This window comes from Triticum urartu, chromosome 6A (genome assembly GCF_056163025.1).
Source record: "Triticum urartu cultivar PI428250 chromosome 6A, HENAU_Tu73, whole genome shotgun sequence".
Classification (NCBI taxonomy): domain Eukaryota; kingdom Viridiplantae; phylum Streptophyta; class Magnoliopsida; order Poales; family Poaceae; genus Triticum; species Triticum urartu.
Window position 1 is genome coordinate 515,575,138 of NC_141878.1, and position 15,628 is coordinate 515,590,765.

General features: G+C 43.6%; 1 pseudogene; it reads left to right on the plus strand.

Annotated features, from left to right (window-relative positions):
• Window positions 1–1,602: 1,602 nt before the first annotated feature.
• Window positions 1,603–5,306, plus strand: LOC125512546 (uncharacterized; annotated as a pseudogene).
• Window positions 5,307–15,628: the final 10,322 nt, after the last annotated feature.

The window sequence follows — 15,628 nt, forward strand, 5'->3', positions numbered from 1 at the left end:
AAATTGGAGTAGTTCTGTAGGAGATTCTTTTATCACGAGTTAGAGTTGCTCTCAACCCCAAACAAGGTACATTGAAGGAGCAACGCTATTTCTCGCTTATAAAGACCTAGAGTGTGCTCGCATCACGTGCCTCCTTAAATGGGCCGGCCCATAGGTCGCAAACCAAATATATATATTACAAAAAATATAAAACATTCAAAAAAAGTTAACCAAGCATTTGAAAAATGTTAAATGTGTATAGAAAAGATATTTCTCATGTATATGAAAATGTATGCACTAAATGTACAATGTGTACAAGAAAACTTTATCGTGTATCTAGCAAATGTTAACCAAGCATTTGAAAAATGTGAAATGTGTGTAGAAAAATGGTTTGTCATGTATACAAAAATATATAGAAAAAATACAATGTGTACATAAAAATGTTTGATCATGTATTTAAGAAATGCTCCTGGTGTATACTAAAAATTTACAATGACATTAAACAAAAGTAGACATCTAAAACATATATTTAAAAATCACAATTATGTATTTAAAAAATGTTAAACATGTATACGAAAAATTTATATTGAGTGTGATTTTTTAATTGTTGCCATTAAAAAAAATTATTGTGTATTTTGAAATGTTGACCATGTATTAAAAAAAGAGTTCATATTGTATCTGAAAAATATTAAACCTGTATTAGATATATACCAAAAAGTACAATGTGTATGGGGAAAAGTAGGCATCAAAAAATATAATTTATAAAAAATGTTAATTATGTATTTCAAAATGTTAAATGTGTATATAAAATATGTTTCCGATGTATACGAAAAATGTTGAACGTGTACAGTAGAAATTTGAAGTGTGTTGAACAAAAAAGAAACCAATGAAAATCAATAAGGAAACAAGATATATGAAGAAACCCAATAAAAGGAAAAACGAAAAATAAAGAAGAACATGAAAACTGAAGAATATCAGTGCACAAGTTGAAAATTGTGAAAAACCGAATGAACCCCCCCCCCCCCCCCCCCCGAAGAAAACCATTGAAAATGAAGAAAGTGAAAAAGAAGTAAAAGCAAACCATTAAACCCCGAGAAAGAAACAAAGAAAGAAAAGAAAAACTAGAAACAAACAACAGGTGAAAAAATGAAGAAAATAAGGAAAATGAAGAAAACAGGTAAAGAGACAAAAAATCAAAACAAAAAAGAAAATAAAAAAACGAAAGAAGCGAGACCGAGCGAATTGATCGAAAACAGCCGAAAAAAAGACGGAAATGGGCCGGCCCTGTAGCTACCTTTCTGGCGAGGGTTACCACGTTGTGGCCGGCCCAGTAGGTACCCATCGATACTGGACTGACTAATTCCCACGTGTTTCTAAAAAAAAGACTAATTCCCACGTTGGAGTACTGTTTTTTTTTTCAAAAAAGTACTTTTTTTACCCCTAAGAAAAAAGTACTGTTTATTTATTGAGAAAGGTATTGTATTCTGTTTCTGAATCCGTGTTCGTAATGAACTCGAGTCTGTATTGGATGCGGCTTCAAGAAACAGGATAGGTCAATCCCCAGTAGTACTCCTACATAACGCAGCCTGCGGCCAAGAAAGGCAAGAACAGATCGATTGTAGCACGCCACGGGACCGAGACGATGTCCTCTCCTTTCCAACCTCCAGCACCTCGACTCGCCGACATGGCAGCGGAAGAAGGGGACGGGGAGGAGGAGAAGACGATCGTCGTCGGAGCTGGAGACACGGCGGCGGAGGAGATCGTCGCCGGGGCAGACGAGGAGGAGGAGATGCACGGCGGCTGGGACGGTGGCCATGGAGGAGGCGACGGTATGTTCCGTCCCCCGCCGGGGTTCCGGTTCATGCCGACCGAGGACGAGATGATCAGGTACTACCTGCTCCCCAAGCTCCAGGGCAGGGCGTACGTCCCCAACAACGCCATCATCGAGGACACCGTCTACCAGTGCCACCCGGACGGGCTCACAAGTACGTTCGTTCTACTTCTCCCGTCGGTTTCCGCCGCCTGACGATCGATGGATCATCTTGCACCTTCTTGATGGTTCTTGGCGATCGTTTCTTGCTTTCTTGCGTCCGTGGATTTGCAGGCAAGTACATGGACCGGGGCCAGGCCGGCAGAAGCTTCTACTTCCTGTCGCCGAGGGAGCGCAAGTACAAGAACGGGGCGAGGCCGCGGCGGGACACCAAGGACCGCCTCGGGCGGTGGAAGGCGTCGACGGGCAAGACGGACGAGAGGGGCGGCGGCGACGTCCGCAAGGAGGAGAGAGTGGCCGGCGACGGCACCACCAAGTACTGCAAGAGCGGCCTCGCCTACTTCTACTTCCGGGGCCGCGGGGAGAAGGAGAAGAAGTCCGGCTGGCTCATGCAGGAGCTCACCGTCCCGGAGTACGAGATCAAGCTCCCCGAGAAGGGCGGCCCTGGCGGACCCACGGTGAGTTTTCTCCTCCGAGATTCAAACCACATTACCGTTTCGACTTGTTTTTTTTTCTTTCTTTCTTGTTTGCTAAAAGTAATTCGTCTCAAGCTGATTTCTAGATTATCAACAATCGATTCCGTTCGCGGGCAATAGATATGATTTCTTTCTCAAGAATGTCGAACATGTTGCTAGGGTTCGTCAACTATTAAACACGTCGCTAAGAGGATTAAATCATATCGAAGAAGAAAAATCTAGCATGCATGCCTTGCTTAGGATTAAATCATATTTGGCGGTGAAGACCAGGATTAGTCCGTGGTGTGTATGTTCACAGAGGGTTTTTATGACTTTGTAGACACTAGACACAACCAAATTTCGAAAGGGCAAAAATTTCTGTTACCCTCAAAATAGTCAAAAATTATGGATTCTTTTGAAAACTTGGAATTATTTTTGGAGAAATTAATGATATTTTATTTTTATTTGAATAGTTTTGCATTTAAACAACTAGATAAAAAAATATGTACCAAAACTTCTTGATTTAAACATGGTCTCCAATAGACAATTATTGACCACTGGTTTGTTGTAGATTTATCTTAATACATTATGAAATTTTATATCATGATGAAACATCTTCATTGCAAATCTATTGATGCTAAGTTCGTCAACAATTAAACATCTCATGCACAAATCGCAGGAGACAAAATAAATTCTACTAGTGGCCAACATAAATCTAGTAGCATGTATGTCTTGCTTAGGATTAAATCATACCTCACGGTGAGGACGGGGTTTAGTCTGTGGTGTGGATATTCACCGAGGGTTTTCATGAAATTGTAGACACGACCAAGGTTTAGAACTTCAAAAGGGAAAAAAATTATGTGACCCTCAATATAGTCGAATTTCTGAATTCTTTTGAAAATTTAGAAATTATTTTCAGACAAATCCATGAATTTTTTATATGATTTTTTGCAATTTTTTATTTGAATTTGAATGAATTTGCAAAACAACTCAATAAATAAAAATGTAGACTGCCCGCAAAAAAATTGTAGACATAGCTTCTTGATTTAGGTTTCCAATAGACAATCGGATACCACTAGTTTGAGTAGTAAATTATAAAAAATGTGGTTTAGATCTAATGATGCTATTTTACTTCGCAAATCCAAATATTTTGTACAAAATTGTTTTTACGGGAATTTCACATATTAAATCTCAATATGTTTTGCTAGAATTGAAAGTTTTCTTTTAAGTCTCCAATAGACATATTATAAGTCTTGGTATATTTTTGCGGGAATTTGTGGTGGGCAAATTGAAAATAGTTTTGCTAGAATTTTCTTTTAGGTCCTCGATAGATTTACCAAAGTGCAGCACTTTTCTGAATCAAGACTCAATCTCAGTTCACTTGAAATAGGCAGGCCATATTAAGAAACATTTGACCCTTCCTTAGAACACTTTTCTTCAAGCCTTGATGGATTTAGACAAGTGCTTACTCTCATTTGATTGAGGCATATGTACGGATTGGACCGACCTAAAAATCATCTGATTTAGAGAAGTGATTACTTTGACTTTGATTGGATTGGATGCATGCAGTTGGACAGATACGTGATGTACAAGATTTACCCGGCGCCGGTCGGCAGAAAAAAACGGAACAATGACGATGAGGCAGGCCCCAGCAACGCCGAGCTGGTGGAGAGCGACGACGAAGGGGAGACGGCGGAGCTTCCTCCAAAGCTCTCGGAGAAACAGGCGGGCAAGAGGCCCGTGTCGGAGGGCCAGCAGCTGCGCAACCCCGCCGCCGCGAAGAAGAAGCGGGGTCGCCGCTCAAACCGCCTGCAAACCGACGGCATGCAAGCTCCATTCGGGATGATGGAATACCACGATGGATCAGGGCAGCCCATGGGGTATCAAGCTGGCGCACCGACGCCGGTGCCATACAACAACGGCCAGGTGCAGGCACCGCGGCAGCAGGTGGCGTACAACGGTCAGGTGCCGATGATGACATCGCAAACGGCGTACAACGGTCAGATGCCGGTGACGCAGCAGCAGGGGGCGTACAACGGTCAGGTGCCGATGATGACACGGCAGCCGGCGGCGTACAACGGGCAGATGCCGGTGCCGCAGCAGCAGCAGGTGGCGTTCGACTGGCAGGTGCGGCCGCCGCCGTACGGTCAGAACCAGACAATGGTGACGCGGCCTTCGTGCCCGGCCGGCCAAGCAGCGAACCCGCCGCCGGTCGTCCCTCAGATGCAGAAGCAGCCAGAGACGGATGAGATGCTCGAGAAGCGGGTGCTTGAACAAAACCTGGAGGAATACCTCTGGATGCAGCAGCAGATGGCGGTCATGATGCGCCAGCAGCAGCAATGGACGATGGCGTTCATGATGCAGCAGCAGCAGACGTACTTCGGCGGCTCCAACGCCGATTGCCATCCCGACGCGGGGGCCAAGGCCCCTCAGTTCTCGCTCGACGAGTTCCTCGCCAGCGTGGCCGCGGAGCACTACGAGCGCAGTCGGGCGGTGCCCCCGGCGAGCGGCTCCCCAGGAGAGGCGGCGCCGGTGAACGCCGAGGGTTCGCCGGACAGCACGGTGGTGTCTGCGGTGGGAGGCGGGGACGGCAACAACGGCAACCATGACCGGGCGGAGTCTGCCGCTGCGACGGCTTCGCCGGGTGGGAGCGGGAGCGCGTCCTCTGAGGGCGAGATGGCCCCCGACATGGTTGGGCCCAGTGATCGGTGCTCAATTCTGTGATTCCAGCAGGAACGGGAGGGTTTGCGCAGGATTTCGCATAGTGATCGGTGCTGAAATCTGGTATATATGGAGATCGTGTGTTCGTTACCGTGTTCTTGGTCGAAACTGTAGTGTTTTGTTGACGTCTTGTTTATGCCAGTCTTTCATTGTTAAGTAGTTGTAAGCTGAAACTTCTTGGTCTCTTTCTCGACTCCAAACAAACATATGTTTGATTGTTGATCGATGGAATAGTTTGTGTGTTCTGTAGAAAAAACATCTGTGCTTCTGTGGTTTCTCTTCTTCTTTCCTTCTTGATTGATTGACAGACGGTATTGGAGAAAGTATGACTCATGCACGATTTAATTGTTGGATTTGGTTTGGTTCGGTCTCTTTGCTTCTTCTTTTTATCAATGTTCAGAAGCAAAGATGGGGAGCTCGGATTCTTCAGCCAGCGCGGCAAGATTTGTCCACGGCTGACAATTTTCATGGCCCAATTAATCTCATCTGATTTGAGCCGCTGCAGTGCAGGCCAAATCGGAGGCCAAGATTCAGGTCAAAACGCTGACCCTGACCTATGACTTTGCCCATCATTTGTTTTTTGTCGTGTGCAGTCCTGTCTGTGTCGAGAGAGACAGCTGACTGCTTCTCTGCTCCCTACGGTTGTTCAGAGATGCAATTAATTAATTAGTGATCTTCTTGGTTCACAGGGGACTTTCAGTTGAAGTAATCGAACACCTGATGAAGCTGACTTCAGAGCTAGTGATGCACGATGGCTTTCAGGAATTACGTAATTCACAAGGTTTGCCAACAGGACAAGAGGAAATTCTTACCATTCAACCCAGGTTTGGGCTTTTTGCCGTCAGAAATCAAAGACCTGGGTCTGGAATCCTCCGTTTACTGTTTTTCTTTTCGTTTCGAATATTATTTAAACCATTGTTATAAGACGTTGAAAACCACAAGGAGCTTCAGAAACAAATCAAACCAAACTGTTAAGGTTGATTTTACATAAAAACACCTTTCCTTTAGCTTTGTTGCACAAAATGCCACATATATTGGTATAATATATGTTGCAGCTAGTTCTAATCCATAGTTTGATTATGCGGACATGATTCCTAACGAGTGGATCCCGCTTGCAAGTATCCGTAGTTTTAGTTGCTCATTACAAATTTTGGTTTAGAAGTTAACATTTAATAAAATACAAAAAAAATCAATAAATTGTATATATAACCAATGCTTATTTGAGGAAAAAAATTAACTTATTTTGAGATATTGGCGGTTTATTGGCTCAATCGTTTATGTTTCAAAAATCAATAAAAAAACCATTAAATTGTATATGTAGCAAGTATTTATCTAGAAATTTCTGAATCATTTTGATCATATTAGAAATTGTAATTAGTGCACTTACAACTGGAACCAACCCATTAGAAATCATGCCAACGGAATCAAATGATGGATTAGAGCATCTCCAATAGCTTTTCAAAAAAACCATCCCTATGAATGTGCATTGGGACTCTTCCAATAAATTTATTAGATTTCACAGGTGCGCTCCTAGCAAATCTCCAATACAACTTTCTCTATAATTAATCTAACATATGTCTCTCACCTGTCAACTCTCTCTCTCTCTCTCTCTCTCTCTCTCTCTCTCATGCACGAAGACACCGATGACACGGTGGGCTGGGGGCCCGACACGGGCGGTGCGGTAATAAGCGCGATGGCAACAGTTTGGTGGTCTAGCGGGTAGCGGCGGTGACGTGAAGAGGCAACGTGGTGGCCTGGTGGCGGTCGGGCGAGTATTGCCGATGGTCCAGCAGTCATTGGCACTGGCGGGCTCACGTGGTATGTATATAGGGGAAGATTGGGTATCTGTTGGATGACATCCTAAATATTATTGGGTTTAGAAAAAGGGTGTGGCTAGGTCTTAGTTGACTGAAACTTAACCAAGTCTCGGTCAAATGACATAATATGCAAGAAAGAAAACTAAAAAGAAAAATTTACATGGATCTTAATTTAACATCTTACAAATATAGCATCGACTAAGACATAACCAAGTCTATATTTGAGTGCTAGGAAAGCTGCTGGTGTAGAGCTAGTTACAACAAATTACATATTTACACTTTTCCGTATGAAAAATACTACACATTTTACATTAGTATAAGATTACACATTTTACACTAATAGATGGTGTTACACAAACCGTAAGAGTAGATATTCTATATATATTATTAGGGGGGGGGGGGGGGGTAATTTTTCGCCGGCCTCTACACCAACGAAGAATGCGCACGTCCTTTTAAGCATGAGTGCCATCCTCAAGGACAAATACATGAGTACCAAAAAAGCCTAGTCCTCAAGAATAAGTAGGAACCTAAATTTACATTCACTTCCCCAACCACTTGACCTAGTCTCACTCCCCTTAAAATTAGGGGCAGAATTTCTCTTACCGGCCTCTACACCAACTAGTGACGCACACAGCCTTTAAGCATGAGTACTAAGATTTTTAATGTCGGGTACTCTTCAAGCCTAGTCCTCAAGGATAAATGCATGAGTACTAGAAAAGTTTGGTCCTAAAGAATAAATAGAAACCTCAGTTCACCTTCATGAGGATTTGAACCTACGTGTTGAGTAAGGTTGGTTACCACTAGAACAGACAGAACGAAGCCGCCGCCGACGCAGGGCGATCTAGGTCAGCAGCCGCCGCCGGCCGCCGCCGCTACTACTTCCGACCCTCCGTGTTGTGGTAGGTCGTGATTAGTTTTCATCGGGAGATTACTCGCTGTTTGTCTCCCGCTGCATGGATCTGATCTGGTGCATGCAAGTGCAAGTCCTACGTGTTTTGAAGGCTATGTACGCATGCAATCTCAGCACGAGGTGACTGTCTTGGATGTTGAGAGTTGGATGCTAGCTTGATGTTTTGACGAGGATTTTTTTTCTGCTAGACCTGTTGTCCCCTAGTGTTTAAACTAGGGTTTGCTGTCCTCCGGCGGCTACAGCTGTCCGAGAGTTTTTCGTTCATCGTACGCCGTCGTCTCCAGCGACCGGACACAATGAAGCTAATCAGTTGGAACTGCCGTGGTATGCTTTCGCCCACGGCAATTCGAGAGCTCTTGGATCTTCAAGGGCGTGTGAAAGCGGATGTGATTTTCTTGTCTGAATCCCATCTGAATACAGCTAAGGCAACTGAGATAAGGGTGAAGCTAGGTTTTGATCGTTTTCATATTGTTGATAGTGATGGACGATCAGGAGGTCTTGCACTTTTTTACAACCTTTCAAATGAAGTGGTGTTAAATTATGCGTCGCCTAATTTCATTGATGGTTTTGTCATGGATGGAATCAACGTGTCATGGCGGCTGACTGGTTTTTATGGAGAGCCAAACTGGGACATGAAACACTTGTCATGGACGAATATGAGAACCCTTCATCACAACTCAACAGGACCATGGATGATCTTTGGAGATTTTAATGAGATACTAGTTGCTAGCGAGAAGGAGGGTGGAAACATCAGACCGCAACAATATATGCAGAATTTTCGAGACTGTGTGGATGATTGTGGTTTACAAGAAATCATGTCTATAGGGGACCCTTTTACTTGGAGTAGAGGTGTGATCAGAGAAAGGCTGGATAGAGCTTTATGCAATGAAAAGTGGGCTGATATTTTTCCTTATGCAGCGGTTATCCATGAACACCATGTGCATTCAGACCACAGACCAATACTGCTAGATACAGAATATTATTCCGCGGTTATGGGACAGAAGCAAAGAGGTGAAAGAAGGTTTGAAGCAAGATGGTTGAGTGAATCTACAGTTGATGAAATTGTTAAAAGCGCCTGGGAAAGAGCGAAGCTGGTAGGGATAGGTCCTTCGCTTGCGTCCAGAACAAAGTCAGTTAAGGATGACATGTTCATTTGGGACCGTGATACACTCAAAGGTCCAAAGAAGAGAATTAATAAGTTGAAGAAAGAGCTAGAGAAGTTGAGAAGATGTACACTGACAGAAGAAGTAAGACAGAAAATCAAGGAGGCACAAATCCTAATAGAAAACCTATTGGATCAGGAGGAGCTAGTGTGGCTGCAACGTGGACGAGCCAACTGGCTACTACATGGTGACAGAAATACATCTTATTTCCACAAAGCAGCTATAGCCCGTAAGAAAAGGAATTGTATCCGAAGATTGCTTGACGATACAGGGGTTTGGAAGGAGGAGTTGGATGATATAAACAGTATAATTACGAGTTATTTCAAAGAGCTTTTTACATCCCAGGTGACCGTACCCGATATTAATGTTTTGAGTAAAGTCCAAAGGCGAGTTTCAAAAGCAATGAATACGACCCTGATGGCGCCATACACGGCTGAGGAGGTACGGAAGGCTCACTTTTCCATTGGAGATTTCAAGGCACCAGGACCAGATGGCCTTCACGCGGTCTTTTATAAACGGTTCTGGTCTATGTTGGGTGATGACTTGGTTATGGAAGTTCTGAATGCGATCAATTCCCGGGTTATGCCACAAGGGTGGAATGACACTACTATTGTCATGATCCCAAAAGTAAATTTCCCGGAGAAAGTTACTCAATTCAGACCGATCAGTTTATGCAATGTGGTATACAAGGTGATTTCTAAGATGATAGCTGCGAGACTCAAGGTGTTACTCCCAGAGATCATTAGCCCTACCCAGAGTGCCTTTGTTCCTGGTCGACTCATTATGGATAATGTGCTAATAGCTTACGAGAGTTTACATGCAATAAAACAAAAGAAGGTGGGCAGAGATGGTTGGTGTGCGGTGAAACTTGATATGCATAAAGCCTATGACAGAGTTGAGTGGGTTTTCCTGGAAGCAATGTTATTGAAGCTGGGATTCCATGAGGATTGGGTTAAGATGATAATGTTGTTGGGGAACGTAGTAATTTCAAAAAAATTCCTACGCACACTCAAGATCATGGTGATGCATAGCAACGAGAGGGGAGAGTGTGATCTACGTACCCTCGTAGACCGACAGCGGGAGCGTTATGACAACGTGGTTGATGTAGTCGTACGTCTTCACGGCCCGACCGATCAAGCACCGAAACTACAGCACCTCCGAGTTTTAGCACACGTTCAGCTCGATGACGATCCCCGGACTCCGATCCAGCAAAGTGTCGGGGAAGAGTTCTGTCAGCACGACGGCGTGGTGACGATCTTGATGTTCTACCGTCGCAGGGCTTCGCCTAAGCACCGCTACAATATTATCGAGGAGTATGGTGGAAGGGGGCACCGCACACGGCTAAGAAAACGATCACGTGGATCAACTTGTGTGTCTAGGGGTGCCCCTGCCCCCGTATATAAAGGAGCAAGGGGAGGAGGCCGGCCGGCCCTAGGGCGCGCCAAGGAGGAGGAGTCCTCCTCCTAGTAGGAGTAGGACTCCCCTCTTTCCTACTACTACTAGGAGGGGGAAAGGAAGGGGGAGAGGGAGAAGGAAAGGGGGGCGCCGCCCCCCCCTCTCCTAGTCCAATTCGGACCAGAGGAGGAGGGGGCGCGCGGCCCACCCTGGACGCCCCCCTCTCTCTCCACTAGGGCCCATAAGGCCCATTACTTCTCCCGGGGGGTTCCGGTAACCCTCTGGCACTCCGGTTTTCTCCGAAATCATCCGGAACACTTTCGGTGTCCGAATATAGCCGTCCAATATATCAATCTTTATGTCTCGACCATTTCGAGACTCCTCGTCATGTCCGTGATCACATCCGGGACTCCGAACTAACTTCGGTACATCAAAACTCATAAACTCATAATATAACGGTCATCGAAACCTTAAGCGTGCGGACCCTACGGGTTCGAGAACAATGTAGACATGACCAAGACATGTCTCCGGTCAATAACCAATAGCCGAACCTGGATGCTCATATTGGCTCCCACATATTCTATGAAGATCTTTATCGGTCAGACCGCATAACAACATACGTTGTTCCCTTTGTCATCGGTATGTTACTTGCCCGAGATTCGATCGTCGGTATCTCAATACCTAGTTCAATCTCGTTACCGGCAAGTCTCTTTACTCGTTTCGTAATACATCATCTCGTAACTAACTCATTAGTTGCAATGCTTGCAAGGCTTATGTGATGTGCATTACCGAGAGGGCCCAGAGATACCTCTCCGACAATCGGAGTGATAAATCATAATCTCGAAATATGCCAACCCAACATTTACCTTTGGAGACACCTGTAGAGCTCCTTTATAATCACCCAGTTACGTTGTGACGTTTGGTAGCACACAAAGTGTTCCTCCGGCAAACGAGAGTTGCATAATCTCATAGTCATAGGAACATGTATAAGTCATGAAGAAAGCAATAGCAACATACTAAACGATCGGGTGCTAAGCTAATGGAATGGGTCATGTCAATCACATCATTCTCCTAATAATGTGATCCCGTTAATCAAATGACAACACATGTCTATGGTTAGAAAACATAACCATCTTTGATTAACGAGCTAGTCAAGTAGAGGCATACTAGTGACGTTTAGTTTGTCTATGTATTCACACAAGTATTATGTTTCTGGATAATACAATTCTAGCATGAATAATAAACATTTATCATGATATAAGGAAATAAAATAATAACATTATTATTGCCTCTAGGGCATATTTCCTTCAGTCTCCCACTTGCACTAGAGTCAATAATCTAGATTACACAGTAATGATTCTAACACCCATGGAGCTTTGGTGTTGATCATGTTTTGCTCGTGGAAGAGGCTTAGTCAACGGGTCTGCAACATTCAGATTCGTATGTATCTTGCAAATCTCTATGTCTCCCACCTGGACTAGATCCCGGATGGAATTGAAGCGTCTCTTGATGTGCTTGGTTCTCTTGTGAAATCTGGATTCCTTTGCCAAGGCAATTGCACCAGTATTGTCACAAAAGATTTTCATTGGACCCAATGCACTAGGTATGACACCTAGATCGGATATGAACTCCTTCATCCAGACTCCTTCGTTTGCTGCTTCCGAAGCAGCTATGTACTCCGCTTCACATGTAGATCCTGCCACAACGCTCTGTTTAGAACTGCACCAACTGATAGCTCTAGCGTTTAATGTAAACACGTATCCGGTTTGCGATTTAGAATCGTCCGGATCAGTGTCAAAGCTTGCATCAACGTAACCATTTACGATGAGCTCTTTGTCACCTCCATATATGAGAAACACATCCTTAGTCCGTTTCAGGTATTTCAGGATGTTCTTGACCGCTGTCCAGTGATCCACTCCTAGATTACTTTGGTACCTCCCTGCTAGACTTATAGCAAGACACACATCAGGTCTGGTACACAGCATTGCATACATGATAGAGCCTATGGCTGAAGCATAGGGAACATCTTTCATTTTCTCTCTATCTTCTGCATTGGTCGGGCATTGAGTCTTACTCAATTTCACACCTTGTAACACAGGCAAGAATCCTTTCTTTGCTTGATCCATTTTGAACTTCTTAAAAAAATTGTCAAGGTATGTGCTTTGTGAAAGTCCAATTAAGTGTCTTGATCTATCTCTATAGATCTTAATGCCTAATATGTAAGCAGTTTCACCGAGGTCTTTCATTGAAAAACTCTTATTCAAGTATCCCTTTATGCTATCCAGAAATTCTATATCATTTCCGATTAGTAATATGTCATCTACATATAATATCAGAAATGCTACAGAGCTCCCACTCACTTTCTTGTAAATACAGGCTTCTCCAAAAGTCTGTACAAAACCAAATGCTTTGATCACACTATCAAAGCGTTTATTCCAACTCCGAGAGGCTTGCACCAGTCCATAAATGGATCGCTGGAGCTTGCACACTTTGTTAGCTCCCTTTGGATCGACAAAACCTTCCGGCTGCATCATATACAACTCTTCTTCCAGAAATCCATTCAAGAATGCAGTTTTGACATCCATTTGCCATATTTCATAATCATAAAATGCGGCAATTGCTAACATGATTCAGACAGACTTAAGCATCGCTACGGGTGAGAAGGTCGCATCGTAGTCAATCCCTTGAACTTGTCGAAAACCTTTTGCGACAAGTCGAGCTTTGTAGACAGTAACATTACCGTCAGCGTCAGTCTTCTTCTTGAAGATCCATTTATTCTCAATTGCTTGCCGATCTTTGGGCAAGTCAACCAAAGTCCACACTTTTTTCTCATACATGGATCCCATCTCAGATTTCATGGCTTCAAACCATTTTGCGGAATCTGGGCTCACTATCGCTTCTCCATAGTTCGTAGGTTCATCATGATCTAGTAGCATGACTTCCAGAACAGGATTACCATACCACTCTGGTGCGGATCTTACTCTGGTTGATCTACGAGGTTCAGTAGTATCTTGTTCTAAAGTTTCATGATCATCATAATTAGCTTCCTCACTAATTGGTGTAGGTGTCACAGAAACCGGTTTCTGTGATGTACTACTTTCCAATAAGGGAGCAGGTACAGTTACCTCATCAAGTTCTACTTTCCTCCCACTCACTTCTTTTGAGAGAAACTCCTTCTCTAGAAAGTTTCCGAATTTAGCAACAAAAGTCTTGCCTTCGGATCTATGATAGAAGGTGTTTCCAATAGTTTCCTTTGGATATCCTATGAAGACACATTTCTCCGATTTGGGTTCGAGCTTATCAGGTTGAAGCTTTTTCACATAAGCATCGCAGCCCCAAACTTTTAGAAACGACAACTTTGGTTTCTTGCCAAACCACAGTTCATAAGGCGTCGTCTCAACGGATTTTGATGGTGCCCTATTTAACGTGAATGCGGCTGTCTCTAGAGCATAACCCCAAAATGATAGCGGTAAATCAGTAAGAGACATCATAGATCGCACCATATCAAGTAAAGTACGATTACGACGTTCGGACACACCATTACGCTGTGGTGTTTCGGGTGGCGTGAGTTGCGAAACTATTCCGCATTGTTTCAAATGTACACCAAACTCGTAACTCAAATATTCTCCTCCACGATCAGATCGTAGGAATTTTATTTTCTTGTTACGATGATTTTCAACTTCACTCTGAAATTCTTTGAACTTTTCAAATGTTTCAGACTTATGTTTCATTAAGTAGATATACCCATATCTGCTTAAGTCATCTGTGAAAGTGAGAAAATAACGATATCCACCACGAGCCTCAACATTCATCGGACCACATACATCTGTATGTATGATTTCCAACAAATCTGTTGCTCTCTCCATAGTACCGGAGAACGGTGTTTTTGTCATCTTACCCATAAGGCACGGCTCACAAGTACCAAGTGATTCATAATCAAGTGGTTCCAAAAGTCCATCAGTATGGAGTTTCTTCATGCGCTTTATACCGATATGACCTAAACGGCAGTGCCACAAATAAGTTGCACTATCATTATCAACTCTGCATCTTTTGGCTTCAACATTATGAATATGTGTGTCACTACTATCGAGATTTAATAAGAATAGACCATTCTTCATGGGTGCATGACCATAAAAGATATTACTCATATAAATAGAACAACCATTATTCTCTGATTTAAATGAATAACCGTCTCGCATCAAACAAGATCCAGATATAATGTTCATGCTTAATGCTGGCACCGAATAACAATTATTTAGGTCTAATACTAATCCCGAAGGTAGATGTAGAGGTAGCGTGCCGACCGCGATCACATCGACTTTGGAACCGTTTCCCACGCGCATCATCACCTCGTCCTTAGCCAATCTTCGCTTAATCCGTAGTCTCTGTTTCGAGTTGCAAATGTTAGCAACAGAACCAGTATCAAATACCCAGGTGCTACTGCGAGCATTAGTAAGGTACACATCAATAACATGTATATCACATATACCTTTGTTCACCTTGCCATCCTTCTTATCCGCCAAATACTTGGGGCAGTTCCGCTTCCAGTGACCAGTCTGCCTGCAGTAGAAGCACTCAGTTTTAGGCTTAGGTCCAGATTTGGGTTTCTTCTCTTGAGCAGCAACTTGCTTGCTGTTCTTTTTGAAGTTCCCTTTCTTCTTCCCTTTGCCCTTTTTCTTGAAACTAGTGGTCTTGTTGACCATCAACACTTGATGCTCCTTCTTGATTTCTACCTCCGCAGCTTTCAGCATTGCGAAGAGCTCGGGAATAGTCTTATTCATCCCTTGCATATTATAGTTCATCACGAAGCTCTTGTAGCTAGGTGGCAGTGATTGGAGAATTCTGTCAATGACGCAATCATCTGGAAGATTAACTCCCAATTGAATCAAGTGATTATTATACCCAGACATTTTGAGTATATGCTTACTGACAGAACTGTTCTCCTCCATCTTGCAGCTATAGAACTTATTGGAGACTTCATATCTCTCAATCCGGGCATTTGCTTGAAATATTAACTTCAACTCCTGGAACATCTCATATGCTCCATGACGTTCAAAACGTCGTTGAAGTCCCGATTCTAAGCCGTAAAGCATGGCACACTGAACTATCGAGTAGTCATCAGCTTTGCTTTGCCAGACGTTCATAACATCTGGTGTTGCTCCAGCAGCAGGCCTGGCACCCAGCGGTGCTTCCAGGAC